Genomic DNA, 14493 nt, shown 5'->3' on the forward strand with positions numbered 1-14493 from the left:
AATGAGCTGAAACAACACAATTCTAGGGTTTATTTTGGGACAACTTCTTTTAAGTTCCAATCCAATTAAATTTGTAAAAACTAATACATTCATTTAATAACTTAATACTTCATTTTGTTCTAACACAAATCGATTGTGTGGAAGCCAGCATTTTTACAGTGTGCTTCTCAAACATGTGCTTGGTGTTTCAGCTATGTATTCACACATATTTATTTTTAACTGATAACGGTGTTGGAAAATTTGGGAACTAGTCCAAAAGAAAGGCCCATGGTTAATTATTAATGATGCTTGCTTACACATCTTATCTGTCTTTTGTTTTGTTTTGATTTTTGACTGTAGTCGGCTGTGAATAGTTGCATTTCAAAGCTTTAAAATGAATCAGAATTAGAAAGAGCTTTATTGCCAGGTATGTTCACATACGAGGAATTTGTTTTTATGACAGAGCTTCTACAGTGCAACAGAATTACAGAGACAAGACACAAAACAGATAATAAATATATTTTAAAAATAGAAGTTAAAATGTGGAAATGCATCAAGGCATTTCCAAATCAGCCATGGTACAGATTATATGTGTGAAATATATATTGCTCTAATCTTAACCATAATTTCAAGTGATGTGCGATACCACTGGTTTTTCTATACGATCTGAAATCAAGTAAAATAAAGGAGAGTATCGGCGATACTGATCTGATACCAATATTTTGCCCAAAATTACTGCTTGGAAAATTAAAGTAACAAGTAGTGTTAAAAATGTCACTTTAAACTAAATATTAGACATATTACGGTTTATTCTTGTTTATTGGTAAAAATTTATCATACTAGCGACGCAGTAGCGCAGTAGGTAGTGCTGTCATCTCACAGCAAGAAGGTCGCTGGTTCGAGCCCTTGCTGGGTCAGTTGGCATTTCTTTGTGGAATTTGCTTGTTCTCCTTGCATTGGCATGGGTTTTTCTCCGGGTGCTCCGTTTTCCCCCACAGTCCAAAGACATGCGGTACAGGTGAATTGGGTAGGCTAAATTGTCCGTAATGTATGAGTGTGACTGATTGTGTATGGATGTTTCCCAGAGATGGGTTGCAGCTAGAAGGGCATTCGCTGCGAAAAACACATGCTGGATAAGTTGGTGGTTCATTCCGCTGTGGCGACCCTGGATTAATAAAGGGACTAAGCCGACAAGAAAATTAATTAATATTTTATCATTCAAAAAAAAGCCAACTTACATATTCATTGTCACAAAAACTCAAGCCCCCAAAATATAGCCACATCGCCACATTTTCTCCCTCTGTACCTGGATAGTGCCTGCCTGCTAAACCTAAGTACTCTGAAAGCGATGTCTGTCTCGCTGTAGGAGAACCTGTGCCTCTCCTTTCCTCCTCTTCTGACCGCCTAGTCATGACGTTGTTATATGTTTGTGGTATTACCACAGTACCTCACTGTTTTGTTACATTAAGTTTATGAAAGTGAACTCAATGTAACAAAACAGTGAGGTACTGTAATACCAAAAACCATATTACGCACATAACTTTGCAGGTGAAAGAAAAAGTAGTTCCGATTATTCAGATAAACTAGGGTAATTGTGGTTATTTTCCTCTGTATTTCTACTTCTAATAAATTACAAATTTGCACCAAATTACTGAAATATCAATATTTTGATAAGAATCAATTCTAGAATATACAAAGCTGGTATCTGAGATATCAATTTTAGAATCGATTTATACATCTCTAATTTCAAGTTAATGACATACATTTAGTGTTAATGTGTACAGTGTTTGAAGGGGAATTTGTTTTTTTCGGGGTCAGCATATGGGTAAAGTATTGTTTTGTTCTAACATCACGACGAAACGGCTAACGAACTGAGTGTGTGATAAATCGTTCAAATTCGATTCTGAGTTCCTGACTTTTGATTTATTTATTTATTTTATTTATTTTTTTGATAAACACACTTTAAACATGCTGCACTTTCAGATTTAAACTTCAGCTCAGCTGGATGTTTTCATTGGCTTAGAGATGTGTTACACACCACATGGAAGATCATTTTCAAAATAGGAGCTCTTTAAACAATCATTCACTCTAGGGTTGTTCCAGTGTAGCCATTTATGAAGCGTATAAACAGCTGTTGCCAGTATTTTCAAGTGAAAAGAAGAAGCTTGGACCCAGAAACAGTTTTCATTCAATTAAACTAAACAGTATTAACAGTAAACTAAAAAGTATTTTCAGATGGCACCAGAAGTCTTCCCTTGTGTAATTAATTCCACCAGTACTTTAGATTGATGTCTACAATAGAGGCGAGGATTTAAACATCATAAACAAACCTGCTGATTGGCCAGATTAGAAACTTGCAAGTTAGGGGAAATGAAAGGTAAGGAAATGTGGTAACGCTTTCTTTTACAACCCGCAAAGTACCGCGTAAGTACAGTGAAATTACAGTGTACTTTTCTGTACTTACTGTGTAAGTATAATGAACGTATGTGTAGGTATGAGGGAACAAACCGTAATGCTTGGGTAAAAAGGGGGTAACAACCAGATGTTCATCACGAAAATGACCGCGTAAGTACAGTGAAATAACGGTGTACTTTTCTGTACCTATAGTGTAAGTATAAATAACGTTTACGTAAGTATAAGGGAACAAACTGTAATGCTCGGGTAATAAGGGGATAACAACCAGATATTTAGCATAAAAGGTACCGCGTAAGTACAGTGAAATAAGGTTGTACTTTTCTTTAAATTGCAAAAGAACAAACCATAATGTTTGCGTAAAAGGGGAGTAACAATAAGATATCCATCACGCAAAGAAGTATATTAAGTTTACGATGTACATTTCTTCAAGTATTGTATACATATAAAGAATTATGCAAGGATGGTGACAACCTATTGCTATCTGCAAATGTACTGTATATGCACCTGCGTGGTACATTAGTACTCTTATTCAGTGCTTGGGTTTTATATGGGGTGTTTAATGAATAAAAGGTTTACAACCTGTGAAATTATGAACCCTTATTGTATACTGTATGTATTTTAAATCTGCAATTCAATATAAAATATATTTCCATACACTACTTACCTTATGTTTACTCGTCGATCTCACCAAAGCCATCAATGTCTCCATAACTCACTATCAACAAATAACTTTGCATGACATAGTCCTACCGTCAGGGTTCAATGCAGATTAAAACAGGCTCGCATCTTTACTGCTGTTGCACAGGGGGGCTAACTGTTGCATTTCAGTAAATGTATAGCTGATGCTTTATAGAAAAATCTAGTAATTTGGTCTTCAATCAATAAAAACTGCTGCTGTAGTTTACTCTGTTCTTAGTGTTCAAGTATACACTAGTATGTTAAAGTTCAGCTTCTTCCCTCTTTGTTCCCTGTAGTTAAAGGGTAAATACAGTATTTGTTCCCTCCTTGTTCCCTGTACTTACAGGGTAAATACCACATTTGAGGGTTGTAAATTAAAGTGAAGCTTTGTTCCTCTCTTGTTACCTCCTTGTTCCCTGTACTTACAGGGTAAATACCACATTTGAGGGTTGTAAATTAAAGTGAAGCTTTGTTCCTCTCTTGTTACCTCCTTGTTCCCTGTACTTACAGGGTAAATACCACATTTGAGGGTTGTAAATTAAAGTGAAGCTTTGTTCCTCTCTTGTTACCTCCTTGTTCCCTGTACTTACAGGGTAAATACCACATTTGAGGGTTGTAAATTAAAGTGAAGCTTTGTTCCTCTCTTGTTACCTGTAGTTAAAGGGTAAATACAACATTTGTTCCCCCCTTGTTCCCTTTAGTTTACAATGTAAAATCTTAAAGGCAGTGAAATAAATATACAAACACACAATATATTTCTTCTTTACTTTGTAACCTTTATTTTAATAAATAAGCATTTTAAAAGACTTCATATTAATCAAACATTGTCTTGTCTATCATTGCCTATACTCATTCATTTTCTCTTCGGCTTTGTCCTTTTGTTAATCTGGGGTCGCCACAGTGGAATAAACCACCATCTTATCCAGCATATGTTTTACGCAGTGGATGCCCTTCCAGCTGCAACCCATCTCTGGGAAACATCCATACACACCCACTCACACGCATTCACTACGGACAATTTAGTCTACCCAATTCACCTGTACCGCATGTCTTTGGACTGTGAGGGAAACCGGAGCACCCGGAGGAAACCCACGCGAACGCAGGGAGAACTCCATGCAGAAACCTTCTTGATGTGAGGAAACAGCACTACCTACTGTGCCACCGTGTTGCCACCCAGCTGCAACCCATCACTGGGAAACATCCATACATACTCATTCACACACATACACTACGGACAATTTTACCTTACCCAATGTCACCACATATTTTTGGACTTGTGGGAGCACCCGGAGGAAACCCACGCTAACATGGGGAGAACATGCAAACTCCACACAGAAATGCCAACTGACCCAGCCGAGGCTCGAACCAGCGACCTTCTTGCTGTGAGGCGATTGTGCTACCCACTGCGCCTGCCTATACTCAAACTGCAAAATAACACATTATTTCCTTCCCCCTTTTTTTCTGGCATCTCTTGCTTGGCTTCCTCTTCTGCTCTTCTCAGCTTCCACTGAGGACTCTGATGGCGAGTGGCTGATGAAATCCCATGGGTCTTGCTGCTCTGCATTTATATAAAATATATGAACAGACAGAAAGGCTTTTAGTAAGCTATAGACATGTTTATTTTCCTGTTTAATGTGTGTGTAGTGGTTGTCCAACAATTTCACACACTAAACATTTACAGATACCATACAGACACTATACATTACTTACTATCAAACAAAAGTACTATTATCAGATCATATGGGAGATTGTGATCATTTATAGTGATAATAATTAAAGCGCAAAGGGGAAAAGGCTTAAATATATGTGCAGGCAGTATAGACTTTGAAGTAAAGATTATTTGCAGTTCAGTGTACATATTTAAATTCTGTGTCACTCATTAAATGGTAAGTAAATGTAACGTTTGGGTTAACTACCCCTAAGGTTAGTTTTTGATTAAAGTACATGTCTTATCCCATCATTAGTCCTAAATAAAGTGAAAGATAACATAATATGGTTGATGTACTGTTATGGACCCTTTTTACATTTCAGCACAGTGAATGGGAAAGTACAACACATTTTTTTACAATCTTCTTTGCTCAAATAAAATGAAAACTTTACGATGGTGTTGTCTCGACAATTAGAAAAATAAAAATATAGTGTGAAACTGATAACGCCAGCAAGAAGAGAGATTAGCTTCTAATTTACTCATGACCATAGACACTGTTTGAAACACCTCGCACATGTAATCATATTATATAATGCATACGTAGATACAAATAAATGTTATTTTATAAAAAAAAGTCATATAAAAAACTCAAGGATTTTAGATCCTGATGATCGTTAAACGCGTCATAACAGTGTTGTAAAAAGGGTGTAATTGTTAAAAATAGGTACAAACTTCAGATATAAACAAAAACCTAAACAAACACTTATATGTACATAACGTCATAAAAATACTTGTTTTATTTACCTCGCGCTGCCGTCCTTGTACTGCCGTGAACAGGAAATTCTGGGAATGGAGGACGGAGAGTTGAATCGATTCGTCTTCAACAAACCGATCAGTGTGACATCAAAACATCGCGAGAACAACAGACAGCTCCGTGTGCATTACCGTACGTTCACACCGAAAGCGGCGAGAGCGTCCAAGGTCGCTCTGGCCGCCCTGGCGACAACGCTGTCTGCCTTCAGCTCCGGCGGCGAGAGCGTCAAAACTCGCTACATTGATCTCGTACTTAAAGGAGCCGTTGCAGCATATCAGTTACATTCCTGCATAAAACATGTTTTTAGCGTGAAAATGTTGCGCACTTTTTATCAAATTCATATAACAATGGAAGATCAAGTTGCGTGTGGTGTGGCTTTGCTCTATTTATCCAATATGTGTCCATATGTCTGAAATATCCTGAAGCAGCAGTACTGTTTTGTACTGTCACATCGCGTGAGATTCCCGCTTTTTAAAGATAAATTTATATAACATTAATGAACATCAGTAACTTTTTTAATGTATGTCCCTGTAAGAAAACATTGGAAATCCGGCGACCGCAATAATCAAACCCTTGGGAACAATTGTGGTCGGAACCAAAGTTCACAGGTCTGTGTTCCCTTAACTGCTATCAAGCGGTGGACGTCTTCATTCTGATTGCTTGCCGCCGAACCGCGTCATAGCTCATTACCATAAAGTTGACTTCATTTCAACTCTCCTCGACGCTCACGCCGGCGAAGACGCGCCGCTCTGCTCCTCGCCGCTTATCGTCGCCTATCGCCGCCGCCTCTCATTGAAAATGAATGACTTCCGGCTACTTTGACGCTCTCTCCGCTTTCGGTGTGAACGTACAGTTAGAAATCCATCTCGCGATATTGTATCACTTCAGGTACGCGCCTACTGATTCGTTGATTCAAACGAGTTGTGAATCAAGAAGCCTCTAAAGATCCGAATCAAACTGCAGCAGCACGCCACGAGGTTTTGCCCAGACTTTTGGGACGTTTGGAATTGCTCCGTCTTGTCACAATGTAACACATGTGAGTAAATCGTTGTCAGTAAATAAGGCTATTGTTACGATTAGAAATTGTGCATTAACCAGATTATATTTATTTTGTTTCATTTGTTTTTAGCGTAAAATTAACGCTAGTTCATGGCCGAATCTAAACGGCCAGCAGCGAATATTTACCAATGTTTACTGTCGTTTACTTTGCACATCTTAGAGATGTTGCCAAAGTTCTTATGGATTTAGTTTCTTCATGTCATTCCAGAAAGACTGGATGATGAGCAGGTCAGATCTCTGTGGCTGTTGTCATACTGACTGTGCTGACGATTTTCTCCCTTTATACGTTAATTACAGCAAAGTTAATGACAAAATTAATGTTTGGAAATGTAAATTGATATTTTCTGTAGCATGCCAGTTTGATATATCAATACCCCCCCCCCCCCCCCCCCAATTACTAGTAACGTTTGCCTAGGACTTTAGCACAGTAGCCTACTATTTAAGCCTTTTCCCCTTTGCGCTTTAATTATTATCACTATAAATGATCACAATCTCCCATATGATCTGATGATAGTACTTTTGTTTGATAGTAATGTATAGTGTCTGTATGGTATCTGTAAATGTTTAGTGTGTGAAATTGTTGGACAACCACTACACACACATTAAACAGGAAAATAAACATGTCTATAGCTTACTAAAAGCCTTTCTGTCTGTTCATATATTTTATATAAATGCAGAGCAGCAAGACCCATGGGATTTCATCAGCCACTCACCATCAGAGTCCTCAGTGGAAGCTGAGAAGAGCAGAAGAGGAAGCCAAGCAAGAGATGCCAGAAAAAAAGGGGGAAGGAAATAATGTGTTATTTTGCAGTTTGAGTATAGGCAGGCGCAGTGGGTAGCACAATCGCCTCACAGCAAGAAGGTCGCTGGTTCGAGCCTCAGCTGGGTCAGTTGGCATTTCTGTGTGGAGTTTGCATGTTCTCCCCATGTTAGCGTGGGTTTCCTCCGGGTGCTCCCACAAGTCCAAAAATATGTGGTGACATTGGGTAAGGTAAAATTGTCCGTAGTGTATGTGTGTGAATGAGTATGTATGGATGTTTCCCAGTGATGGGTTGCAGCTGGGTGGCAACACGGTGGCACAGTAGGTAGTGCTGTTTCCTCACATCAAGAAGGTTTCTGCATGGAGTTCTCCCTGCGTTCGCGTGGGTTTCCTCCGGGTGCTCCGGTTTCCCTCACAGTCCAAAGACATGCGGTACAGGTGAATTGGGTAGACTAAATTGTCCGTAGTGAATGCGTGTGAGTGAGTGTGAATGGATGTTTCCCAGAGATGGGTTGCAGCTGGAAGGGCATCCACTGCGTAAAACATATGCTGGATAAGATGGTGGTTTATTCCTCTGTGGCGACCCCAGATTAACAAAAGGACAAAGCCGAAGAGAAAATGAATGAGTATAGGCAATGATAGACAAGACAATGTTTGATTAATATGAAGTCTTTTAAAATGCTTATTTATTAAAATAAAGGTTACAAAGTAAAGAAGAAATATATTGTGTGTTTGTATATTTATTTCACTGCCTTTAAGATTTTACATTGTAAACTAAAGGGAACAAGGGGGGAACAAATGTTGTATTTACCCTTTAACTACAGGTAACAAGAGAGGAACAAAGCTTCACTTTAATTTACAACCCTCAAATGTGGTATTTACCCTGTAAGTACAGGGAACAAGGAGGTAACAAGAGAGAAACAAAGCTTCACTTTAATTTACAACCCTCAAATGTGGTATTTACCCTGTAAGTACAGGGAACAAGGAGGTAACAAGAGAGGAACAAAGCTTCACTTTAATTTACAACCCTCAAATGTGGTATTTACCCTGTAAGTACAGGGAACAAGGAGGTAACAAGAGAGGAACAAAGCTTCACTTTAATTTACAACCCTCAAATGTGGTATTTACCCTGTAAGTACAGGGAACAAGGAGGGAACAAATACTGTATTTACCCTTTAACTACAGGGAACAAAGAGGGAAGAAGCTGAACTTTAACATACTAGTGTATACTTGAACACTAAGAACAGAGTAAACTACAGCAGCAGTTTTTATTGATTGAAGACCAAATTACTAGATTTTTCTATAAAGCATCAGCTATACATTTACTGAAATGCAACAGTTAGCCCCCCTGTGCAACAGCAGTAAAGATGCGAGCCTGTTTTAATCTGCATTGAACCCTGACGGTAGGACTATGTCATGCAAAGTTATTTGTTGATAGTGAGTTATGGAGACATTGATGGCTTTGGTGAGATCGACGAGTAAACATAAGGTAAGTAGTGTATGGAAATATATTTTATATTGAATTGCAGATTTAAAATACATACAGTATACAATAAGGGTTCATAATTTCACAGGTTGTAAACCTTTTATTCATTAAACACCCCATATAAAACCCAAGCACTGAATAAGAGTACTAATGTACCACGCAGGTGCATATACAGTACATTTGCAGATAGCAATAGGTTGTCACCATCCTTGCATAATTCTTTATATGTATACAATACTTGAAGAAATGTACATCGTAAACTTAATATACTTTGCGTGATGGATATCTTATTGTTACTCCCCTTTTACGCAAACATTATGGTTTGTTCTTTTGCAATTTAAAGAAAAGTACAACCTTATTTCACTGTACTTACGCGGTACCTTTTATGCTGAATATCTGGTTGTTATCCCCTTATTACCCGAGCATTACAGTTTGTTCCCTTATACTTACGTAAACGTTATTTATACTTACACTATAGGTACAGAAAAGTACACCGTTATTTCACTGTACTTACGCGGTAATTTTCGTGATGAACATCTGGTTGTTACCCCCTTTTTACCCAAGCATTACGGTTTGTTCCCTTATACCTACACATACGTTCATTATACTTACACAGTAAGTACAGAAAAGTACACTGTAATTTCACTGTACTTACGCGGTACTTTGCGGGTTGTAAAAGAAAGCGTTACCGGAAATGTCAAGTTGTACCCAAAATCATTCCCTATACCACCATTCACCATTCCCTGCATTAGTAACCTAATATATTCTATTTGAAGGAATGAAAAAAAAATTATTGAGTGCACCTGAAGGCATGCCATTTTCTCTAAAGAACATCTATAATGAAAATGCTCTTTTGTAAGCTGTTTGGACAGATCTGTGTGTGGGTATAATGTGTCCAAAGTAATATTGGAGTGCTAAAACACAATACGTCTCTTTTTTTATATTTCCTATTGTAAAATAGGATCCAAATCCATCCTATTTTGAGGCTCACTGCAATGTGACGTAGGAGTGCGGTTTCCCCACCCATTGAGCCGATTGACAGCCGCGCATTAACATGTCTCCACAGTGATATGTATAATCATATTAACAAGACAGGTCGTGCGCAAAGCAACTGGGATTAAAGTTCTGTTGAGGTCTCTGTGATCATAAATCATCATCAAATGTTATCAAGAGTGAGTTTTAAAAGTTTAAAATGTTTTTAAAACAGTGCATGTTTGATATGAATTACAGCAATTTTAACGTCTTTATGAACACAGTCATGTGTCAGTACAATTATAAAAGAAGACGCTTCAATCCCGGTTTGTGAATGTTAAATCAGGTTTATTTTGTTCATTAACATAACAGATATCCATACAGCAATGATTATTAACCGGTATCCTGTCACATTTGGCGTGCAAAAACAGTGAAAGGTAAACGTGTGTGCCATGTGTGTGTGTGTGTGTGTGTGTGTGTGTGTGTGTGTGTGTGTGAACTTTGTAACGACATTGTGTGTGACTCATCATGCAGAAAGGCTTGAATTAACTGCACAACAATTCATCCAATTTTCAGTATTTCTCAAAAACGTTACATAAGATCTGCTTCCTTCATGTCTGTCACTGTGCTGTTTATCTGCAGAGGTGGAGACACCGACAGGCACATTGAACGGTGGACGGGGAAAACTAGCATTAAAGGAACAAACCACAAAAACAAGGTACATTTTGATCAAAGCTGAAAATTACAAACTTCTGAAAGCTATAATAAATAATCTGCTGGGTGTTTTGAGCTGAAACTTTACAGACACAATCTGGACAAACAAAAGACCTATTTTAAATCTTGATTAAGGGGTAAACTAGGTGCCCTTTAAAGATTTCATACTTCTTGGTGAGAAGATGTGACCATTATTTATTAATAGTTAATTAATTATATAATACTTAAAACTTATTGAGCTGTCTATTTGCAATTAAGCAAAGTAATTGAATTTCTGTCATGTATACAGTCATTAAATCAATAATTTGTTTAGAAACTTCCACCAATAAGATTCCGCTATGGATGTCATCTTGTGTAAATCAACTTGGCATGCTAACTCACAATGCATCATGGGTATTTTCTAGCTGTTGAGTGTACACTAATTTTTCACCCTAAAAAAATACTTGGATCCACACAAATCCTTCATGTTTTCATAATACAAATTGATTGTTAACTTATTTTTTTTTTTAAATGTTGGTGGATTGAATGTAAAACAATGAAGTTGCCTTAAAAAAAGAGAATTGTGATGTTTCAACTTATTTTAAATAAGTAGTTTAAACAAGCAGCAAAAGTATTTTTTGTGTGTTGGGGTATGTTGTAGGTTGCACTGAGTGCACTTTAAAATGTAGACTATGGTTTTAGACATATTTAGAAATGGCTGCACCCTCACTATTTAAGGGTCTACACTCAAGCTATTACTTTTACTGCATGTTTAAACTATTTATTTAAAAAAAAGTTGAAACAACACAATTCTTAAAGGTGCTGTATGTAAGTTTTCGCCTCTTCAAAAGCATAAAAATACCATAATATGTGTGCAGATATTTAAGAAACATGCCAAGTGAACAAACTTATCTGAAGTCAGATATTCTGCTTTGTAAATGTGAGTTACAGAATACCTATCTTTGTTTTGGTCATTTTAACCTGCCCAATTTAGAAAATAAAAATTTCAGCAGCCCCGGTTGCCTTTGTGGAAAACAGCATATTTCATTTAGGCCATGTCTACACTAATCCGGATAAATTTGAAAACGGAGTTTTCCTCTAAAAACGCTTCACATCCACACTGTCGTTTCTATTCGTTTTCCAAAACTTTGTCATCCACACTGAAAAGACTACCAATGCTTTCAACCTGTACTGCACATGCATGAAACGTAAGACGCTTCGTCATGCGTCATTTCTGGCTGACGTTTATTTTCTTTCCGGCTCTTTGAAACGTTGCGGCAAAATGTCAAGGAAAAGCACAGAGTTTTTTAAATGGACTGACAATGAAGTAGAGTTGCTGCTTCGAGTAACACATGAATACAAAGTTGCAAAAGAGAGTGAAAATGTAGACTGGGAGACGTGCCAAAACAACTACGCCGATATACTGGACCGCTTTAAAGAACAGTATCCTGCTGATGACGCTGCTTACCCTCACAGTAAGGACGACATCACTAAAATCATAATCACAACGAAAATAAAGTAAACGAATTAGTAACATGACTGACTGTCACATGACAAAAAACGTGTCATCGTTTTCGAAAGACAGTTTTCACAGTCTACACTACAAGAAAAAGGCGTTTTTAAATTTATCCACTTTGGAGAGCGTTTTCAAAAATATACGTTGTGGATGGAAAGGCAAAACGGAGACAAAAATATGCGTTTTCAAATGAAAACGCATTAGTGTGGACATGGCCTTATTCAGTCATTCAGAAAGGCTCTGAAAGCATGCATCCGTGAACTAAATGTGACCTCTGGTGGACAGTAGAAGACTCCGAAATGAGATGCAGATTTAGTTTCACATGAGGTCATTAATAAGCAAATAATATGAATATTACAAACGTAAACATTAGGTGAGCGGGTTACATTGAAACCCTGTGTCCTAGCAATGAAATGAAATTTGCAATGACAAGCAATTTGGTTGCTTGCGTAAAACGAAACATGACAGCAATTCAAAAGCACAGAATAGTGCTCTTACTGCACTCCAACGAAATAGTAAGGTTTATTATCCAATTAATGCATATTAAACCTCTTTAACATTATTAAATATGCATGCTGAATCACTCATATGTTTAGTTGTAAAGTTCAATTTCAAACTGTTTATTTTCTTTTTAAGATCTGAGGTGAACTATCTGCTGCTGCTTTCAGTATGATGGCAATAAATGTCATGTAAAATGACATTCAAACTCACAGTATTAGCATTTAACACTAAACAAAGCTCATGAGGTGTTCTTGAGGTGATCAGTGTCAGTTTTCTGTTTTCACCTGTGAGAATAGAAGCCGTTTCTAAAATTTCTAAGTTTCAGGTGTTGGTTAGAACAAAAACTCCTTTTAATATGGAAAATATTCCTTCTATCGTGTGTTTTTGCTTTTATTTATAACACAGGTTAAATCACTCGCTCCTGTCATCAATTTGTCAACTTGCTCTTGCATTTGTTTTAATTTAGCAGTGCAATACTTATTTCAAATTACTGGGTGTCAGACTTACATACTGCACTTTTTTAGGACACCTTAATTGTTTTATGTTCACTCCACCTAAATTTGTAAAAACAATTAAGTTAATTTAATAGACTTGCGTTGGGATAACATGAAGAAATTATGTGGAACCCAACATTTTTACAGTGTAGAGAGCAATTTCGGATACAGCCCTCTTCTTACTCATACTAATGGATGCACAGTGTTTGACTTCTATTGCAGATGAAGTTTTATATGACTTTGAACATGGGCAAGGGTACTGTATTGATGCTCATATACTCTTCTGCCCCCCTTTTGCTCAGTGCTTATTTGCCAGAACCCATCAGAGCCTTCAGAAACCTGGAAACCAGTCTCCACCGGTTTAACAAGAGAGCTGGGCTCACAGACCTAGGAATGATGCCATGCCTTACAGCAGCATAGCCATTTGGCTTGTTGATATGTTTCTGAAAAGCCACTGCTCACTCCAGTGGATGGCACAGATCACCAGAGACCCACAAATTCTCCACATAGGAAAAGAGGGAGTGGCTGTCTTTCTCTGCCCTTGAGCTGATCTGAGATGGAAATCTATAAGGCTTCATTGCCATCTATACAAGGCACGCTGGCTGCCAACATCATGGAAGAAAGTCCCTCAACATTAGAGCTAATTCTCTCTTCCTCTTTAAACTCACTCAAACAATATAAGCAACTCCCTGCTTCAAAAAACCCTTAGTCAAATGATTCAGAATATTTTCTGAAGTGTTTGTTAACTGGTGCAGAATTTTGGATATGTAATGGCTAACCATTTATTCATTCATTCATTCATTCATTCATTCATTCATTCATTCATTCATTCATTCATTTATCCATTCAATGTATTCAGAATTTGCTTTTATTCTGGCCCAGATCTGACCTACACCTTACACTTGCTGGGTGTGGCAAAGTACAAAAGTCCCAGCATGCATTGCAGTATGAATACATTATATAGCTTATTAATGCTACAGTTTTCATTGCTTTTAATTCTGCTGTTTATGTTGACATTGTTCATTTTGTCACTTTTAGTATCTTTTTTGTGATGTTTGTTCATTTTGTTCATTTTGTTATTTGTCCCAATTTTTGAGGTTCATACTCTGATTATTGATGTCTCTGTGAGCAAAAGTTGAACCCTAGAATTTTTTTTAGCTTATTAACCTTCATAGTTCTGTGGCATGCGCAAGCATCTTATTACGTTACTTTTAATAATGGATTAAACATTGGTTAACATCAGTGAGTTTTATTATTTCATCACAGGTTGTGCCTTAATTTATTTATTTATTTATTTATTTATTTATTTATTTATTTATTTAGTTAGTTTTATTTTATTTACTTGGCTTGTTTGCTGTAATGAATCATTTTTCAAGCAAAGTTGTTAAAAGTTACAGCAGCCCAAAATAAAATGTATATTTAGAGCTTCAGGGCTATGAGCCTAACTAAAGCAAACACTTTTCTTGATGGTGACTTTA

General features: G+C 37.2%; 1 long non-coding RNA gene across 1 annotated transcript; it reads right to left on the minus strand.

Annotated features, from left to right (window-relative positions):
* Positions 1–3825: 3825 nt before the first annotated feature.
* On the minus strand, positions 3826–5571 carry LOC141375152 (uncharacterized). Its single transcript, XR_012382744.1, has 2 exons — positions 5525–5571; positions 3826–4630 (listed from the first exon to the last, which is right to left on the minus strand). It is a non-coding gene; the product is annotated as an uncharacterized lncRNA (long non-coding RNA).
* Positions 5572–14493: the final 8922 nt, after the last annotated feature.

This window comes from Danio rerio, chromosome 7 (genome assembly GCF_049306965.1).
Source record: "Danio rerio strain Tuebingen ecotype United States chromosome 7, GRCz12tu, whole genome shotgun sequence".
NCBI lineage: Eukaryota > Metazoa > Chordata > Actinopteri > Cypriniformes > Danionidae > Danio > Danio rerio.